Below are 20,873 nucleotides of genomic sequence, written 5' to 3' on the forward strand. Positions count from 1 at the left end.
GAACCTCCAGTTCTGCCTCTGCTCTTCTTCGGCATAGGTTAGGAGAACAAGTGAAGCGGGTGTACAAGCAAATCCATTGCAGGGAAAGAAGGGGAATTAGCGATTTGAGACGAGTGTAAGAAAATCAATCAACAGTATTGACTGAGCGTCTACTATGTGAGGAGAACTGGACCAACCATCTGGGGAAGAACAATAGAGTTAGAAGACTTGAACCCAGCTCTCAAAGGAGCTTAAGATCTAGAGGGGAAGAGATGAAGGCAGACTGAATGCACCAGCCCTGCTCGCCCCACCGAAACAAGAGGTGGAAACTGCCTGGAAAAATGAGGGATTGAAACTCCCTGATCTGTTCTCATAATGATAATAATAACAATAATTGCGGTATCTGTTAAGCACTTACTATGTGCCAAGCACTGTTCTAAGCGCTGCAAAATCAGGTCGTTCCTCGTGGGGTTCGCGGTCTTCATGCCCATTTTACAGATGAGGGAACTGAGGCACAGAGAAGTGAAGTGACTTGCCCAAAGTCACACAGCTGACAAGTGGCGGAGCCGGGATTAGAACCCACAACCTCTGCCTCCTCTGGTCTTTCCACTGAGCCACGCTGCTTCTCTCATTCACCAACCCCATCAGCCCTTCAGATGTACGTACATATCCATAATTTATTTATTTACATGGATGCCTGTCTCCCGCTCTGATCTGTGAGCTCACTGTGGGCAGGGAACATGTCTACCAACTGTGGTATATTGTAGTCTCCCAAGCACTTAGTACTGTGCTCCGCACACAGCAAGCACTCAATAAATACAGTTGATTGATCAAGGGATCAGTTGCTTTCATTTCTGGTGAGCCAGGGGTCCTTCCACGAAGTTCCCCAGCGGGTCAGGCGAGGGGGTTGAGTGAGACTGCCAGCCGGTTAGCGCGGACAAGCATTCAGGGCTCTTCGCGGCATCTGGAGAAGCTACGACGACTCCGGGGATCCGCGGTTTCTTTGCAGAACTGCCTCCTTTAATTAGCTTTAGGTCAGCCCTCGCAGAGCTGCTGACTAGAAATGGATTTTTTTCTTCAAGGATGGGGATGAAGGGAAGAGTTTCAAAGCAACAGGAAAAACTAAAAGCCAAGAGTGAGGACCGGGAGGGACAGAGCTGATTAAATAAAGAGACTCGACCGAAAACCGCATCCAAAAGGGAACTAGTCCCAGAGGGAGCCTTTTCTTCGGATTAAAAAGGTTAACGACGGTACTTAGATAGGGGTTAAACTCCATTTCTCCTTCTGGCTACTTGCATCTGCCGCCGATCAACAGTATGTATTGAGAGCCTGTGTGCAGAACACTGTACTAAACTCCAGGGAGAATCCAATAAGACAAATAGAAGCGATCCCTGCCCTTACCAGCTTACCATTTAGTGGGGCGACAGGGACTAAAATAAAGTATAGATAGCAAGAAGATCAATTAATCAGTCGTATTCATTGAACTCTTACTGCATGTAGTACATTTTACTAAGCGCTTGGAAAGTTACCGTATAACAGAATTGGTAGACAGGCTCCTCCCCATAAGGAGTATAGAGTCTACAGGGAGAAGCAGGCATTAACATATATTCATATATTCATATATATTAGTAAATTACAGATATTTGCATAAGTTCTGTGGGGATGAGGGTGGGGGTGAATAAAAGGTGCAAGGGTGATGCAGACGGGAGTAGGAGAAGAGGGCTTAGTTGGAGAAGGGAATCGGATAATCAAACAAGGTGTGCACGATCTTTGCCAACACTGGGAAAACATTCCAGCTACTTCATCCGTAGTTTCCCCAGATCATTTTTGAAGGCCATGGCTAAATCCACACATCTAGGCAAGTCCATGGATGCTCATTTCATCTAAACGGGGTCTTCGAGCTCATTGAGCTTGAGTTGTTCATGGCTGCCTTCAGATATGTAGACGATGTTACCAGCAGCACTGGGTGATGAATTCCTAGGCTGATCGGATCAAATAAGGGTGCCCTCTCTCCAAATTTGAGGATCTCCGAATGGCTACGGTAGGATAGATAATAATAATTGTAGAATTTGATAAGTGCTTACTCTGTGCCTAGCACTGTATTAAGCCCTGAGGCAGATTCAAGATCATCAGGTTTGATATTGTCCCTGAACAGGTCTTGAATCCCCCTTTTACGGATGAGGGAAGCAAAACTCGGAGAAGTTAAGTGACTTGCCCAAGGACACACAGCGGGCAAGTGGCAGAGCTGGGATTAGAACCCAGGTCTTCCGACTCCCAGGCATTTTCCACATGGCCAAACAGCTTCTCAAAAGGAAATAAAAAATTTAGGTCGAGACCCTTCAGAATAGCACCCTTTTAAATGGAAAATGCCATCCATCAATCAATCGATCAATCATATTTCTTGAGCACTTAGAATGTGCAGAGCAATATACTAAGCATTTGGGAGAGTATAATACAGCAGAGTTAGCAGATACGTTCCTTGACCTTAAAGAGTTTACAGCATGGAGAGGGAGACAGACATTAATGTAAATAAATGAATACGACACTAGATGATAAGGTACGTAAAGGCTGCGTCAATTTCTTCAAAGATATTAGTGGCCCTTGAATCTAGATCACAGGACTGAGCGCGACCTTGGCAAAATGACTCCAAGATTCCCCTTTCTGGCCTGTTTCCAGGGATCTGGACCCCGGAATATATCAGACCAAGTGTCCCCGAGAACACCAAATGGAACAGGAAGGTGCCTGGAAGAGGCTCTCCTAGGTCAAGATAGGTTTGTTGTGCTCATTTTCAAGCTAGAAACCCCACCCACTTGCTGCCACTTTGCTTCCTCTGAACGCAGGTGCCACTTGTGAGCCACGGAACTCAGTGGCAAGAGTTGTCAGAGGGAGGCTGGGCACTGAAAATAGAAATACTGGGCATTTAGGCGTCCAGTGCTGTATCCGTACCCGTCAGGAGACTGACCAGCTGAAAGCCGGTCTGTCCAGGGCAAAACTCGATCAGTGGCCTAAGCTCGTCCTCTGGACCGTAACCTTGCTGTGGGTAAAGAATGTGTCTGAGTCTGTTGCATTGTGCTCTCCCTAGGCCTTAGTATAGTGCTCTGCACATAGTAAGCGCTCAGTAAGTACAAATGATTGATTACAAGACACTTAGGACTTAGAGACAGAGGTTCCTACTACGGGGAAGGCAGTGATTCTCTAAAATCGGGTCCCGAGCCCCGCGACTTTTCTAGCAGTAGGGAGGCGAACCAGGGGCTCTGGCCTCTGGGGAGATCGGCTCCGGCCAGTTCTTTGCGGCAGGGTTCGATGGAACCCAGGAAGGTTGGGAGGACTTCAGACATCGAGAGAGAGAATGGTCTTTCTGTTTTGATACACAACATGACACGCAATTATAGGTTAAATGATGTGCCAGTGTCGATCTGTCCCGTGCCAAGGATTATACAAGGTTCTTTCTGTTCTGGCTAGCTAGGAATTTGCTTTGCATTGAATTAAAGTCCATCTCCCCTCTCCTTGCCCTCTGCAGGCAAATACACACGTACACACATACACACACTGTATACTGGGCTTTTATCTGGAGATCAGTTTGGGTTTATGTGGAGGTCTTGATGGGAGAATCCAGGGTACATAGTCTCCATCCCTATGGGGCACACCAAAACTGTCCCCTCTTTCCTGCTTTCTCCTTCTCCATCTCTTTCTCTCTTGGCAACATTCCCCCCCCCCCCCGCCCACCCTTATTATGAACAGGCAGCTGCAGAGGGGTATGAATAGAGAAGAGGCCACTGGGTGCCCTGGGCAAGCCCTGTTTTCTGCATTAAAGCCCCTTCTCCAGCAAGAGTACATCAATCAACTGTATTTATTGAGCGATTACGGTGTTCAGAGCATTGTGCTGAGCATTTGGGAGAGTACAATTCATCGGAGTTGGTAGATGCATTCCCTGCCCAAAAGGAACTTACAGTCTAGAGGACTGCACGTGAAACAAGCTCCACCCTTCTTCATGTAGGTAGATGGAAGAAAATGTCTGCCATCTCTGTTTTATTGTACTCTCCCAAGCATTTAATACAATACTCTGCACGCAGTGAGAGCTCAATAAATGCTGCTGATTGAACTTGAGGGAAGAGGAGGAGGAGGAGATGCAGTGGGCCTGGATAATAACAATGATAATATTGGTATTTGTTAAGCACTTACTATGTGCAGAGCACTGTTCTAAGCGCTGGGGGGGATACAGGGTCATCAGGTTGTCCCACGTGGGGCTCACAGTTAATCCCCATTTTACAGAGGAGGGAACTGAGGCACAGAGAAGTTAAGTGACTCGCCCACAGTCACACAGCTGACAAGTGGCAGAGCCGGGAGTCGAACCCATGACCTCTGACTCCGAAGCCCAGGCTCTTTCCACTGAGCCACGCTGCTTCCCTATTCCACATTCCCTAGTCCCTAGTCCACAAACCTTGTAATCAGCCCCTGGATAATGGAAAGTAGATTGTATGTTGGGGGAGGGAGGAGGTCAAGCACTATGTCTAAGAACTCTGCCTCCAGGGGCACCAATTTGGCCATCCATTGGACTTTTTTTAATGGTATTTGTTAAGCGCTTACTATATACCGGTCACTGTACTAAACACTGGTCCCTCACGGTGCTAGGCATAGCAGCCAAGCCCAAGTGGGATAGAGAATCTCCACAACTCTCAGGATCAAAGAAGGACACGGAAGAAGTTGGCAGAGGGACTTCTCACGCTGTGCATTTTCAAGAGGAGAAAAAGGATTCCATTTCCCAGGCTCTTTTCATTTGCGAGCCCAGAAATCACTGACCTAATCAAAGCAAAAAACAAGAAAAGACAAAGGAAAAAAAAACCCCTCAGATGCTTCTAACGTCTTCTGGAATGTTGCTTGACTTGCTGTTGGTCTGGAGCGTGGTTTGACCAAACACTACGTCTTTCTAGGAAAAAAGTTGAAAGTAATTCCCGGAAGGGGATTGGTATAGAATGTACATTTATACTAACTATCCCTTTATTTTGGAGAAGTGGCTTGGCTTAGTGGAAAAATCGCAAGACTGGGAGTCAGGAATCCTGGGTTTAAATTCCGGCTTTACGCCTTGCCTCCCGTGTGACCTTGCCTTTAGACTGTAAGCTCACTGTGAGCAGGGAGTGTGTCTGTTGTATTGCTATATTAGACTCTCCCAAGAGCATAGTACTGTGCTCTGCGCGTAATTAGTGCTTAGTACACACAATTGACTGACTCACCTCGGATAAATCGCTCAACTTCTCTGTGCCTCAGTATCCTCATCTGTAAAATGGGGATTAAATACCTGTTCTCTCTCCCCCTTAGACTGTGAGAGCCTTGAGAGACAGGGAGTCTCTCTGACCTGATTGTATTTTATTTACCTCAGCATTTAGCCCATAGTAAGGGCTGAAGAGATACCACAAGCATGACTACTTGATATAAAAATATATATTGGGTGCATATTAAGGTTAGAAATGCAGGATTAGCGAAGGACTCTGTCCTCTCCACTGGCCCCAGAAGATTTCTCTCATACCTTGTCAAAAGCAACATGGGGCTCTTCCAATCAAGTGCAAAAAGGCTGGGTGTTATCAGAACATAATACTAATCGTGGCACTCGGTAAGCACTTACTACGCACTGTACTAAGTAATAATGAAAATAATAATAATGGTGGTATTTGTTAAGCGCTCACTACGTGCAGAGCACTGTTCTAAACGCTGGGATCGATACAGGGTAATCGGGTCGTCCCACGTGAGGCTCACAGTCTTCATCCCCATTTTACAGATGAGGGAACTGAGGCACAGAGAAGTGAAGTGACTTGCCCACGGTCACCCAGCTGGCAAGTGGCAGAGCAGGGATTCAAACCCATGACCTCTGACTCCCAAGCCCGGGCTCTTTCCACCGAAGTAGTCATCCAGTCAACTGTATTTATTGAGAGCTTACTGTGTGCAGAGCACTCTACTAAGCGCTTGGGAGAGCACAATATAAGAATAAACAGACACATTCCCTGCCCACAACAAGCTAGAGGGGCTGCCGGCCTTGCCTCCCATCCCCGGGAAATATTCCTGGGCCCCTGAGGTCACCTCTACCAACTCTCTTATATTGACCTTTCCCAAGCACTTAGTATATGCTCTGCACACAATAAGCGCTCAACAAATACCACCACTGATTGATTGATGAGCGGTGGAGAGGTTGGCCACAGGGAGCCCAGAGCAGCAAAGCTCGAGTCTCCCATTCCCACGTCCCAGGCTTGCCTGGGGGAGGCGGGGTGGACGGGCCTCACGCCCCCCCGCCGGACCCCCGGCTTGGGAAAGCTTCTCCTCCCTGCCCCCACTCCCTAGCTGGTCTTTTAAGCAGCTTTCTACCCAAACAATCGCTGGTAATTAGGCTCTCGTTCTTCACAAGACTCAAGGCTTAGGCTAACCCATTTACCCAGCCAAAAATAGCTCAGGCTATAGAAGAGAAGCAAGAATTCCGTGCTCTGGGCATCATTTTGGGGAGCGGGCTTCAAGGACTTGGCCCATCTGTGCCCTTGCTCCTTCTCGGGATCTAGGTAAGGTGGAATTGCCGAAGGCCCTGGAACTTCCCCACCCCTGTTACGTTTACACACACGAGCACACACACACCCATACTCACAAGCCCTTTACACATCTCTCGGGACCCAGAATCCTCTCAACAGCTCTGGCAACTAGAGAGAGTTGGTGGAATCTCCAGGCATTTTCATTGGCTTTTGGCACTCCACGACCCAGGTCTATTCACTCTCAAGCCCCGTCCCCTTCCTACGCCCAGCTCTGCCCTGGCCAGGACAAAGGACGTTTCACGGGATAGTGTTGGATCGCCAGAGGGAGCTTCCAGAATAGGAAAAAAAAACCCACAGCCGGCAACTAGCAACGCAAGCCAAATGACTTCTACCTCTCTAAGTGAGCCTTGAAAAGAAAGCCCGGGCATCCTTATTCAGCTCTCCTTGACTAGGAATTTATAGGCTCCCGTCACACCGATGGCAGGAGGGAATCAGCTGGATTAGGAAGGGGGATGTAGTTCTCCTGTCTGGGGGATGGACATGGATGGGGAAACGTGGTCGTCACGATTACGGTCAGAGGGAAAAGCTAAGAGATGGAGTCAGTGTCCAAGACAGAGGAGAGAGGGTCCCTTGGGCTCAGAGGATTTAGAATGAATTTACCTCAAAGCACTGCTCCGCTCTTCCCGACCGATACGTCCACACAGCTTCCGGAGGTTCTCTTGGGAAGGGAACCGAAGTGAACCGGAGGCAGAAAGGGTTAAGAACGGCCAATGAGTTTGATCGCCATTTCCCATTCAGTCTTTGTTCTGTGCACAGTATAATCAAGTCACCGTCTTCGCAATCAGAAGGAAAGTTTGTTGTTTTCAATAGACTTTTGAGTCGGTCGGTCAATCGGTGGTATTTACTGAGTGCCTACTATGTGCAGAGCACCGTGCTAAGCATTTGGGAGAGTACAATGCCACATAATTGGCAGACACATTCCCGCCAATAATGAGCTTATGGTCTAGAGTCCAGACCGGGCCCCGGATTTTCTCCCAGCTCACGGTTATAGTTTGAAGGAACGCTGGTTCTTGGTCAGTTTATGTCACCCCATGACCTACGCTAAATACTAAGATCCAAATTTTTTTAAAAAAGCTATCCAAACTGGAAACCATCCAGAGAGGAACAGGTGTATTTCTCCGAGCCCTGTTCCACTCGCTCTTCTCGTTTCTCCTTTACAAGCGAAGAAATAGTTTCTTGAGGCTAATTCAGGTTTGGTTGGGATCGGATAGTGGGGACCGAGGGGAAAGAGGAGGGAGGGCGGGATCCATTTCCATAGAGACTCTTGACAAGGGCCATCGGACGCCACGTTATGCAAGTGACACAAATGAATTGCTCTTATATTAAGTCACCCAACACTATCTTGACAGAGACACTCGGAACTTATGCTCCGCTCCCTTTCTCTGATCTCTCTCCAGCTCCTCCTCTCCCTCGCTCTGCTTTGAATCCTTTGACGGTCGAGTTCTTGGAGAGTCACTCAAGGTTACAATGCGCCATCCTTAGTGGGATTCAAAGCTTTAAACTCAAAAAGTGGCCACTCTTGACCTCCGACCCCTGCCGCCACCCACTCCGCTGCCCCCCTCCTTTCCCCGTCTCCATGGAAATGAATGGCAGAGAGGAAAAATGGGGGCAGGCGTAGTCTTTAAGCTATTCACGCAGCTCCCCGCAACTCCCACCGAGAGAAAGATGAATGAAACTCATTCATCAATGAGCGGGGGACTGAGAGAGCGATACTGACTGAAAAGTAAGCTGGGAAAGGAAAAAAAGAGGGGGTGGGAGAAGACACACACCGGCCCGAGCGCGCACGCGTACAGACATGCACACGAACGTGCATGCGCAGTTTTGGAGTGGAGGGAGGGGGATGTGACAGGCAGTACACTGTGCGGTTTGAAAAAGAAACCAAAAAATCCGCAGGACGTGAGGGAGACGTTAGTCCCCCGCCCACAAGGAGGTCTTCAAAGAGTAAAACTACTCCAGGACAGTGTGGTGTCTCCAGACGGACCCCCGATTTAAGGCATTTAGGAGAAAGAAGAAGGGAAACCAATAGCACAGTTCTGGTCCCCTCGCCCCCTCCAAGTTGGGTTTCCAGCTGGCCCGGGGGGAGGGAGAAGGATTGACTATCCCCCCGGGAGGGGGAGAGGAGCAAAGTTGGAGGCTGCCAACGGGGTGGCGGCCTCGGCCATTCAGAGTCCACGGAACAGCTGTTGGTTAGGGATCAGAGCAAACCTGGAAGGCATTTCGGAAACCCCATCCTGAATGGAAAGGTTGGCCTCGCCTGGCGGTCATTCAGACATTCACCCTGTTAGTGTGTCGGCGTGCCGGAGGGCTGGACCGTGAATAATAATAATTGCGGTATTTGTTAAGCGCTTTCTATGTGCCAAGCACTCTTCTAAGCGCTGGGGTCGTTACAAGATAATTGGGTTGGCACAGTCCAACCAGGTCCACGTCCACGAGCCGACCGTTTCCCCCACAGGCCGGTGCCCCCTGCCCCGCTGCCCGGCTTTGCTGGCTCCACCACTGTCAACCTATCCGGGCTCCAAACCCCCATCCTCCCCGTGGCCAGAAACTGGTATTTGGTATTTGTTAAGCGCTTACTACGTGCCCAGCACCGTTCTAAGCACTGGGGTAGACACAAGGGAATCAGATTGTCCCACGTGGGGCTCACAGTCTTAATCCCCATTTTACAGATGAGGTAACTGAGGCACCGAGAAGTGAAGTGACTCGCCCGAAGTCACACAGCTGACAAAGGGCCGAGCCGGGATTTGAACCCATGACCTCTGACTCCAAAGCCCGTGCTCTTTCCACTGGGCCCCGCTGCTTCTCAACTGGTTTCCCACCGGTGGCGGGCTACTCTCCCCTTCACCGCAGGCCGTCCCCGGTCCCACCCTCCTCTGATTCCCCACGTCCCGGACGTGACCCCATCTCTCCCTCTGCTCTGGCTCAACCGGGCCCCGCTCGGCCTGACTCAATTCCGCCGCCCCAATCGGGGAGCATCCGACCACCACCCGCGGCCAGAAGTCGTGTGACCTAACGGAGCACAGGTTGAAGTCAGAAGGACCTGAGTTCTGATCCCGGCTCCACCACCGCCGTGCGACCTCCGGTGAGTCACTTCGCTTTTCCGTACCTCGTCTGTGAAAATGGGAGTTAAGGCTGTGAGTCCTATGCGGGACGGGGTCATGTCCAATCTGATTAGCTTGTATCTACCTCAGAGCTTAGTACGGTGCCCGGCACAAAATAAGCGCTTAACAAATACGGTAAAAAAGTGACCCAACGGCAAGCCCTCGGTCTTGAGAAGTCTATGAGCCCAGGTCATTTCCTCCAGACTCATCACGGACATAGTAATAATAATAATAATGGCGGTATTCGTTAAGCGCTCACTGTGTGTAAAGCACTGTTCTAAGCGCCGGGGGTAGAAGGTGATCAGGTTATCCCACGTGAGGCTCACAGTCTTCATCCCCATTTTACAGATGAGGGAACTGAGGCACAGAGAAGTCAAGTGACTTGCCCAAAGTCACACAGCTGGCAAGCGACGGAGCCGGGATTCGGACTCATGACCTCTGACTCCCAAGCCCGAGCTCTTTCCACTGAGCCACGCTGCTTCATGACCGTTCTCTGCTGTGGCTGCCATACTTCATGCCCCATCCTCTGAGAAGGAGGCCTGAGGGAATCATCCAGTGGAGTGGGAAAGAGGCATTCTGCGCCTCGAGCCATCATAATAATAATGTTGGTATTTGTTTGGCACTTACTATGTGCAGAGCACTGTTCTAAGCGCTGGGGTAGATACAGGGTCATCGGGTTGGCCCACGTGAGGCTCACAGTTAATCCTCATTTTCCAGATGAGGTAAGTGAGGCACAGAGAAGCTAAGTGACTTGCCCACAGTCACACAGCTGAAAACTGATTCGAACCCATGACCTCTGACTCCTAAGCCCGGGCTCTTTCCACTAACCATGCTACTTCCCAAGCCTTGGCAGTCCAAGAGTTTGCCCAGTCTGATTCAATGGCTCCCTCACTAAGGCCAGGTGAATGGGTGAAGAAACCTACCCACGGACCCCCTATGTGACTGTGGGCAAGTCACTTCACTTCTCTGGGCCTCAGTTACCTCATCTGTAAAATGGGGATGAAGACGGTGAGCCCCACGTGGGACAACCTGATTCCCCCGTGTCTACCCCAGCGCTTAGACCGGTGCTCTGCACATAGTAAGCGCTTAACAAATACCAACATTATTATATGCCAACCAACTTGCACATACAGCGTGAGACAGGGTTGGATGGCGGGGCTAACAAACACTGACATAGCAATCAATCAGTCAGTGGAATTTATGGAGCGCTTCCTGTGTGCAGAGCACTGTCCTAAGCACTTGAGAGAGTACAATAGAACAGAGTTGGAAGAAATGTTCCGTGCCCACAAGGAGCTTACAATTGTCATCTGAATTTTATGATGTTTCCCTGGAATCTCCCCCGCCTCCGAACATCAAATCTCTCTCACGGTTTCATCCAAAAGTTGCCTTCCTCTTGGTTGGCTTTGGCCTCTGTCTTATACCCCTAAAACGGAAATCTAGTGTTCCTGCCACACAGTTTGGGCTTTGCCCCTCCACCGGAGTCCGACTCCGATCCTGGGCTGCAAACAGACTTCAGCCTTCGGCTGCTCAGTCCTCCCATTGCTACCGCCATGAAAAGCAGCTTAGCAAAAATCGCTGACTCCAAGGATAAGGATTCTAGAAGCTTGGAGTCTCATCTCAGGTCCGCCGCTTGCCCGCTGAGTGATCTTGAGCAAGTCACTTGACTTCTCCGGGCCTCCACTTCCCCATTAGTAAAATGAGGAAGAAACGGGTTTTTCATCCTCATTTTACAGATTGGGAAGTGGAGGAACCCATTCTCTCCCCACTCTTAGATCGGGAATCTATGTGACCCAGGGACTGTGCCCAACCTGACTTTCCCGAATCTACCTCAGTGTTTAGCACACAGTAGTGCTTAACGAACCCCACAACTATTACCACGGTGACCAACGCAGCGTGGCTCAGTGGAAAGAGGCTGGGCTTCGGAGTCGGAGGCCAAGGGTTCGACTCCCGGCTCTGCCACTTGTCAGCTGTGTGACTGTGGGCGAGTCACTTAACTTCTCTGTGCCTCAGTTCCCTCGTCTGGAAAAGGGGGATTAACTGTGAGCCTCACGGGGGACGACCCGATGGCCCCGTATCTCCCCCAGCGCTTAGAACGGTGCTCTGCACCTACCAACATCATTATTATCATTATTATTATTTCCCCCATCTATCTTTCAACACAAGACTGCACCGTCTCCCGCAAGTATGAGGAGCATCTGGACAATCATTTCATTCGTCCCGAGTTTCCTTCGCTGTCAGGTTATTCGACCAAGAGCCATCTCAGGAGAGATTCTTGCCTAACAACGTCCGACGGTGTGACCGCATTCAGCCGATAATGTAACGTGGGCATCGAATTAAGGCCAACAGACCCCTCTCAGGATCGCATCTGGAGAGTTTCCAGTCCTCCGCCGGTCTCGGCTACGGGAGACGGAGTCAAGCCGAGGCCTACCCATTCCATTCCTAGCCTGGGCAGTGGCCGGCGCGTGGAAAGCAATCTGTCACGAGTCATAACTCACCCTTGCTGGGCAGCAGCGGCGTGGGAGAGCGTCAAGGACGGCGACTCAAGTCGACTCCCCAGTAGAAGGCAACGGTAAGCGGTTTCCGTATTTTTACCAGAACGTTTGCAGATGGAGCTGGGGCACAGTGGGAGAGATGTGTCCAACGAGTCACTCTGGGATGGAGATGACTCAGTAGCATAAGACAAGACAGTAACAATAATATTGGTATTTGTTAAGCGCTTACTACGTGCAGAGCGCCGTTCTAAGCGCCGGGGGAGATACAGGGTCATCGGGTCGTCCCACGTGAGGCTCCCAGTTAATCCCCATTTTACAGATGAGGTCGCTGAGGCACAGAGAAGTTGCCCAAAGTCACACAGCTGACAGGATCCAGGATTAGAACCCATGACCTCCGACTCTTATTTGCTAAGTGTCTGCTATGTGCTATATGATAATCGGGTTGGACACAGTCCCCGTCTCACAAAGGGCTCAGAATCTTAATCCCCATTTTACAGATGTGCTAACTGAGCACAGAGAGTGAATGACTTGCCCAGCGTCACCCAGCAGACAAGGGGCAGAGCCGGGATTAGGATCCGGGTCCTTCCGACTCCCAGGCCCGTGCTCTTTCCACTAGGCCACGCTTTTAGGAACTTGGTAGTGCACATTTCGGAGCTTCCCAAGAGCTAGCTTGTTCATCCCAAGCGCTTAGTACAGTGCTCTGCACATAGTAAGCGCTCAATAAATACTAGTGAATGAATGAATGAATGAATAGAGCCGATTAAACATTCACCGTGTTAGGCGACGTCTTTCCTGGAGAAAGAAATTCTCAGAGGGTTTTGGGACCGTAGCGCAGAAGGAGAATGCTGCATTTAAAATCGGTCAGTCGTATTTATTGAGCCCTCGCTGTGCGCAGAGCACTGTACTAAGTGCTTTGAAGAGTAAAATAGATCAATATGACGGACACGTTCCCTGCCCGCCGGTTTAGAGTCTAGAGGGGGAGACGGACATTAATTGAAATAAATGAATTACAGATCCGTGCGTAAGGGTTGTGGGGCCGGGAGCGGGGATGAATAAAGGCAGGGGGGGACGCAGAAGGGGGTGGGAGAAGAGGAGAGGAAGCCTTAGTCAGGGAAGAGATGGGATTTTAATAAGGCTTTGCAGAGGAGGAGAGTAATCAGCTCGGCTAGGAGCAGGACAACCCACCAAGCAAACAAATCTTGGGTGATTCGATTTACTGCTACTGTTCCTGTCTGTCCGTCTCCCCCGATTAGACCGTGAGCCCGTCAAAGGGCAGGGACTGTCTCTATCTGTTACCGATCTGTACATCCCGAGCGCTTAGTACAGTGCTCTGCACCTAGTGAGCGCTCAATAAATACTATCGAATGAATGAATGAATGCTTCTGACACTCCCTCATCTGGAGATTGCATTTCAGAATAAGGCCAAGGTACCCCTTGCTTAATGTGTTACATCCCGGGAGCATGTTAAATGGGCAAGTCATTTAACTTCTTGGTGCCTCAGTTATCTCATCTGGAAAATGGGGATTAAGACTGTGAGCCTCACGCGGGACAACCTGATGACCCTGTATTTACCCCAGCGCTTAGAACAGTGCTTGGCAAATAGTAAGCGCTTAACAAATGCCAACATTATTACATTATTAAATTCCAGGCTCGCTTGACTCATTCCTAGCCACGCCCAACTTTCATCCTTCCTTCGAGTCCTGAAAATCATTTTTGAATGGGTCTTTTTCAGAGGAGGATTTCCTCTTTTCCCACACCTACAGTCGGATCTCTTCCCACCACATTAAATGGACCCAGTTTTTTTTATTGTTGTTTTGGGGGTGTTAATGGTATTTGTTAAACACTTACTATGCGCCAGGAACTGTACTAAGTGCTGGGGTAGATACGAGGTAATCAGGTTGGACACAATGTCCCGCATGGGCTCACGGTCTTAATCTCCATTTGACAGATGAGGTAACAGAGGAACAGAGGAAGTGAAGTGACTTGCCCAAGGTCAAACAGCAGAGCAGTGGCAGAGAGGGGATTAGAACTCAGGTCCTTCTGACCCAGGCTCAGGCTTTATGCCGTGTGGCTCGGAGGCAAGAGCCTGGGCTTCGGAGTCAGAGGTCATGAGTTCGACTCCCGGCTCTGCCACTTGTCAGCTGTGTGACTGGGGGCGAGTCACTTCACTTCTCTGGGCCTCAGCTGCCTCATATGGAAAATGGGGATTAACTGTGAGCCTCACGTGGGACAACCTGATGACCCCGTATCTCCCCCAGCGCTTAGAACAGTGCTCTGCACCTAGTAAGCGCTTAACAAATACCAACATCATTATTATTATTATTAGGCCACGCTGCTTCCCAGTTTTGACAGAACACATGTTCTCTCTCCGAGCTCTGGCTATGTTAGTAGGGGCTCACTGTGGGCAGGGAATGTGTCTACCAATTCTGTTATATTAGTCTCCCAAGCGCTTAGTTCGGTGTTCTTCACACAGTGAGCGCTCAATAAATACCACTGAATGGTTACTCGATGAGGGGATTAGGATCATTCGTCCAACGACACAAGCCCGTTTGGATACGAACGGAAGCAGCCTCTTCATAGCACCAGAGTGGATGTCGTGCCATTACCAATCAATAGTATTGGCAATTTTGAATATTCATTCATTCAGTAGTATTTATGGAGCGCTTACTATGTGCAGAGCACTGTACTAAGCGCTTGGAACGGACAAGTCGGTAACAGATAGAGACAGTCCCTGCCCTTTGAGGGGCTCACGGTCTAATCGGGGGAGACGGACAGACGAGAACAATGGCTCAGTGACAGTCCACAGACACCCCTGAGGGTCCTAAACCTGAGGGTCCCACCAGGGATGCCCAGCCCTGGGGGGTGAGAAGCGTCTTGCCCCCGCCTTCCAAGGAGGAAAGAAGCGATAGAAAAGTAACAAGTATTGAACTTTCACTGTACTAGAGTGCCTAGATGGTATGCTCCTGCTCCCCTGCGGGATACGGACCACACGTAATATCCACATGTGTATTCCCTCTCAGTGCTTCATAGTGACGATGGCGCTTGTTACGCGCTTACTACGTATCAAGCGCTGTTCTCAGCGCTGGGGTAGGTGCAAAGTAATCAGGTTGGAAACAGTTCCTGTCCCACAAGGGGCTCCCTGTCTTAATCCCCACTTTTCAGATGAGGTAACTGAGGCACAGAGAAGCGAAGCGGCTTGCCCAACGTCACCCAGCAGACAAGTGGTGGAGCCAGAATTAGAACCCAGGTCTTTCTGACTCCCAGGTCCACTCGGCTATGCCACTTAATATAAGGATCCGATTAGACTGTAAGCTCGTCAAAGGGCAGGGACTGTATCTGTTACCGATTTGGACATTCCAAGCGCTTAGTAGGGTGCTCTGCACATAGTAAGCGCTCAATAAATACTATTGAATGAATAATGATCTGCGCACAGTTAGAGCGTAATAAATACTACTACTAAGTACTTTGGGATGCCTTTTGCGAGTCATCTCTCACCTCTCTAAAGAACAGTTCCTCCTCTTTCTCACTGACCGCTGAGGGTATCCTTCCGACGGTAAAGCAGGGATTTTCTACCCAAATAAAACCCAGATGGGCAGAGGGGATCGGGGGAGGCTCCAGGCCCAGAGAAAGAACTAGTGGAGATTTATCGGGGGCAAATCCCAGCCCTGAAGTGTGGAGGAAATGCAAAAAAATGGCAACAGATATTTATAATCGATTGCGGACTCTGCCAACGAAAGAGATAGACTTAATATGGAGCAGGGAAGTCCCCAGGTCCCAAATTAATTATGGCAAGGTCAAACGTAGGGACGTGTGACCAAAACCTGGGAGCCAGTCAGACTCTCTAAGGATTAGCAAAATTCTGGGATCAACAGTTTTTCTTAGCAAACACCCTGCTCTTGATCCATACTCCAGGGGCTGTCTGCCTCTTCCGTCTGAGGCTTGAGGGAGAGTTGGAAATCAGACAAGCTGTAACTCAAGCCGTCCTGATTTCCTGAGCCTGCTTTTCCTTTCAGGGAAACTAAAACAATCTTGAGATGGAAAGACGTTGATGGCCTTGGCCAAGTTCTCTAGGGGAAGGGAGAGTTTCCCGGCCCGGACAACGAAAGTATTGTGAGTTCAGGGGGAGCCCTCAAACCAGGGAGCGAAGTGTCTGGAAAGGAGACGGGGTGAAGATGAAGCAGGTTATTAAAGGCTCTCCAAGGATAGGGAACCGACGGGATTCCATTTTACGTTCAGGGATTCGCCATGTGTTTCTCCCTACCCATTTTCATCGGTCAGACTTGGCACTGAGCTTGGAACTTTATCGACTTCCCCCAGTGAAGCGGGGATTTTCTACCAAATAAAATTCTGATGGGCTGGGGGCAGGGGGAGGGGGTTAGTGGGGGAGAGGGGGAGGAGGAAGGCTCCGTGCCCAGAGAGAGAACTAGTGGAGACTTAATCTGGGGAGCCACCCCAGCCCTGAAGTCTGGAGTACTTCATCGAGTTAAAGCTACAGGTGATCGGTTTTCCCAGAAACTAAGTTTTCCGGTGTAGGTTTGTCTCAGAGCCCGTGCCCGTACTGGGACCTAGGCCCTTTGGGGAAGAGTGTGGATATACGTCTTTCTCCCTCTCACACACACACACAACCATCCATCCATCCATCCAAAGAGGATCACTTCGTTGATACAGACTTTTCATCAAGTATCTAGACTTTAAACTCACTGCTGGCAGGGAACCTATCCACCATCTCTCGTATCATGCTCTCCCAAGCACTTAATACAGTGTTCTGCACCCAGTAAGTGTTCAGTTACCATTGACTGAAGTATGAGGTGGCCCTGTTTCACAAAATGCATATCGAAGCCTTAGATATTAGCATCTTGTGGGATTTCAGTAATGCAATGTGTAGGTGCTGAACTTAACAGGTGGGAGATGGTGAAGTCATTACGTAAGAATGCAAGTCTCAAGGAAAAATTAGATCGTTTGACCAAATGTTCGTAGCTTGTCCCCGATCACAGAATGTGCCCTGGGTGGATTGCACCATTCTAGCTTGGGAGGAGGGGTAGGGAAAGGTCTAATGTTCTCTCTGTTAACAATCTAAGGGGAAACAATGATGTATTTATTATATACACAGTGGTCAATTACAGAAGAAAGGAGGGATGGGGATATAAAAAAGTGGGAGAACAAGAGGAAGGCTGGTACCAGAAGATTGAGGCCTAGTGGGGAGACAATGGGCCTGGGGACAAAACGGACCTGGGTTCTAATTCCATCTCTTCCGCTTCCCTGCTGGGTGACCTTGGGCAAGTCAATTAACTTCTCTGTAAAAATGAAGATTAAATTCCTGTTCTGCCTTCGATTTAGACTGTGGGTCCACGTGAGACAGTGACGGTGTCTGACTTGATTATCTTTTAACTACCCCAGTGCTTAGTACAGGGCTGGGTACAGAGTAAGCGCATAATCAATACTGTTATTTTTATCTCCAGGAGACAATGAGGAGAGAAAAGGAGATATGGTAGTTTGGACCAAGATGTTTAGAAGAACTGTCTAATAGACTGTAAGCTCCTTGTGGGCAGGGAATGTGCCTGCCAACTCTATTGTATCGTAGTCTCCCAGATGCTTAGTACAGTGCTCTGAACAAGGTAAGCACTCAATAAAAACTACTGACTGATAACATTCATTCGTGTAACACTTTTTAGTAAATAGGTTGTAGAGGGTGAACTTTCAAAAATTGTTCATTGGATGGTAACCCAGCATCACAAAGCTAGAAATCCAAACTCAGACAATAAAAACACAAAGTTTCCAGATAAGGGAGGAGAGGAAGGGGAGTTCTTAAGAGTTGTGGGTTCACATAGCCCCGAAAGACCCTGAGAACAAAGGAGGAACAGAAGTGGGGGTCCACGCAGGCATTTGTGTGCACTGGAGGGTTTTTTATCGGAGTGACACCGTCTGGGGCTAAAGAGAGGGGAAAGCAAACCTAAGCCGTCCTGATTTGCAACGTTCATTAGCGTCTATGGAATCGCATAAAAATAATCAAGAGGGAGAAGGAGCTGGGTCCAGGGTGGGGGTAGATGAAATAGAGCACGGCAAGTGCTCCGGGGCCTGATTCCTGGGCGGCCCGGAAAGGGAGGGTGCGGACAGCCCCACTGGAGAGATCGAAAGCCAGGCACAAGGAAGCGAAAAGCCAGATTTGCTTTGCTCATTATCAGGAACAAATATTCCCCGAGCTGTCATGAGGGATTGCCATACCCAACCGTGCTCTGAATTAGTCCTGGGCAGACGGAGCCCTAGTGGGAGATTGGCTAGAGAGATTCAGTGAGTATTGTTTTTTCCATGCTGAAATATGATGTGGCATCTGAATCTGAGCAGAGCAGGCTTTTAGGGCCAACCTATTGTTAATAGAGATTGCATCATGTTATTTAGGTGGTTTTTTTCCCAAGACATGTTCCACTAATCCTGCCTCGAAGTTTTCCTCGGGAACTTCGCTGCCAGCGTATTCAGTTGCATTACAGATTCGAATCGCCCTACCACCCCCCCCGTCCCTCATCTTAGATCTGCCCCAAGGATTGGGCAACACAATGACTAGGGAGTTGAGGCTGCCCTGATATCCGACAAGGAGGCGGGATTTATTTAGCGCGTAGTAACGACTGTAGTATTTCGTAAGGGCTTACTATGGGCCAAGCATCGTACAGAGCACTGGGGTAGATTCAAGCTAATCAGGTCAGGCACTGAGGGCTCACGGTCTAAGAAGGAGGGAGAACGGAAATTTAATCCTCATTTTACAGATGAGGACCAGAGAAGCTCAGTGATTTGCCCAAAGTCACACAGCAGATAAGTGGCAGAGCTGGAATTATAACCCAGGACCCGTGACTCTTAGGCCCATGGTCTTTCCACTTGGCCATGCTGCTTCCACTGAAAGACTTTTGTCCCTTATTAGAAGCGTCTTCCACCCAGTTAGTGTTCCCGCATAGAGGAAGTCTCAATATGGCACCATGACTTTGGGGAGCAGCCAATTAAGTAGATTCCTGGATTAATTAGGACGGACTGACAGCAGTGCAGTTCTGCAATGGGAGAGACCATTTCCACCATCTAAATGTATTGATTTTTCGGTATTACCAGGATAGATGATGGTCATGATTGCTAGACACAAAACTTGGGTGAGCTGGCTAACAACTCAGATATCGTCAAGAAAGCGACTTGACTTGAAGGAGCACAGGGCTGGGAGTCAAGAGATGTGAGTTCTATTGCCGTCTCCACCGCCTGCCTGCTCTTTGACCTTGAGCAAGTCACTTAACCTCTCTGTGCTCAGTTTCCTCGTCTATAAACGGGGGGGATTAAATACTGGTTCTCCCTGTCCCTTAGGAAGTGACCCCATGTGGGAGAGGGACTGTGTCTGACCTGAGTGTATCCACCCCAGCACTTAGTACGGTACTGAATGTTAGAATACTAGATTTAAACTCCCGAAGAGCCTAGACCTTGTTGGTACCGAAAAAAACAAAAAAAGATGCGTGAATATTTAAGTGATTACGTAAGTCAAGTGCAGCTTGGGAGGGACCACTTCCAGGGAGCTTTCAGGAAGTGTCGTTTAAGAGGTATAAAGGTTTGATTATATTGGGCTGAGGGAAAAAACATAAATATGACAACATAAAGGAAAAAAAGTAGCAGTTAGTGCTATCGCTGCAGAGCCAGCTCGGCCACTTGTCAGCTGTGTGACTTTGGGCAAGTCACTTAACTTCTCGGTGTCTCAGTTACCTCATCTGTAAAATGGGGATGAAGACTGTGAGCCCCACGTGGGACAACCTGATCCCCCTGTGTCTACCCCAGCGCTTAGAACGGTGCTCGGCACATAGTGCTCGGCGCTTAACAAATACCAACATTATTATTATTATTAATCGTTTGGGAGAGTACAAAAGAGTTAATCGGCATTATTTCTGCACTGTATAAGCACTATATCTGAGAGCTTACAAAAATCAAGGAGGGGCAGACACTAAACAAGTAAGGAGAAGCAGTTAATCCATCAGTGGTATTTACTGAGTGCTTACTAGGGGCATAGCAATGTATTAAGTGTTTGGGGGAGTACAATACAAATTGGGCACATTCCCCGCCCAAAGCGAACTAACAAAAACGAGCTTACAGTAGAGATGGCAACCGAGTTTTAAATGTATACGTAAGTGTTTTGGGGAGGTAGGGAATGGACGGCAGTATCCAACGGCTTAGGTGACCACGGAAGTCCTGGAACGGCAGTAGTAGGGAAAATCCCGTAAGGAGATGGAAAACTCAACAGGGAAGTCTTCCTGGAAGAGAAGTGATTTTTCAGGAGTGTTTTGAAGATGGGGAGAGCCGTAGCCTGGCAGACGTACAGGGGAAGGAGTTCCCCATCCTTAAATACCTCCGGGTAGTCCTAAACGACAGCTCGATAAATGCTGTCTTGGGCTCAAAGTCACTCACTCTGTAAGTACTAGAGGTACTGCAAGCGTGACATGATATTCATTTGAACGAGTTTGCTGACTGGATCAGAAGCTTAAATCCAGCTCAGAAAGGATCGTGGGGATGTTTGTAGAGTCCTAATAAAGCAAACACTACGATACCACTGAACTACCTTAGCTGTTCCACCTCCTCAGCGTTATATTAAAATTCAGGGTGAATAGAGGCAAATCTGTCTATAGTGATAACTATCTACAGGGATTTATTCTCTTCTCTGATCAGGGGAAAGCAAATAAAATTCAAATACGGGTCTGAGGTGATTTATATCAGGAGGAATA

The 20,873-nt window shown here is 49.0% G+C and overlaps 1 protein-coding gene across 2 annotated transcripts in view; it reads right to left on the reverse strand.

Moving 5' to 3' along the window:
• PTN (pleiotrophin) overlaps window positions 1–20,873 on the reverse strand; it is a 59,597-nt gene that overhangs the window by 26,006 nt on the left and 12,718 nt on the right. The window contains exon 1 of one of the 2 annotated variants that reach the window (XM_029074264.1): window positions 12,142–12,160. The exons of the other annotated variant lie outside the window; for it this stretch is intronic. The gene's annotated coding sequence lies outside the window, so the exon portion shown is untranslated. Of the gene's footprint in view, window positions 1–12,141; window positions 12,161–20,873 lie in introns of those variants that run through there. 2 annotated transcript variants of the gene reach the window in all.

Source organism: Ornithorhynchus anatinus, chromosome 10 (assembly GCF_004115215.2).
Source record: "Ornithorhynchus anatinus isolate Pmale09 chromosome 10, mOrnAna1.pri.v4, whole genome shotgun sequence".
Taxonomy (NCBI): domain Eukaryota; kingdom Metazoa; phylum Chordata; class Mammalia; order Monotremata; family Ornithorhynchidae; genus Ornithorhynchus; species Ornithorhynchus anatinus.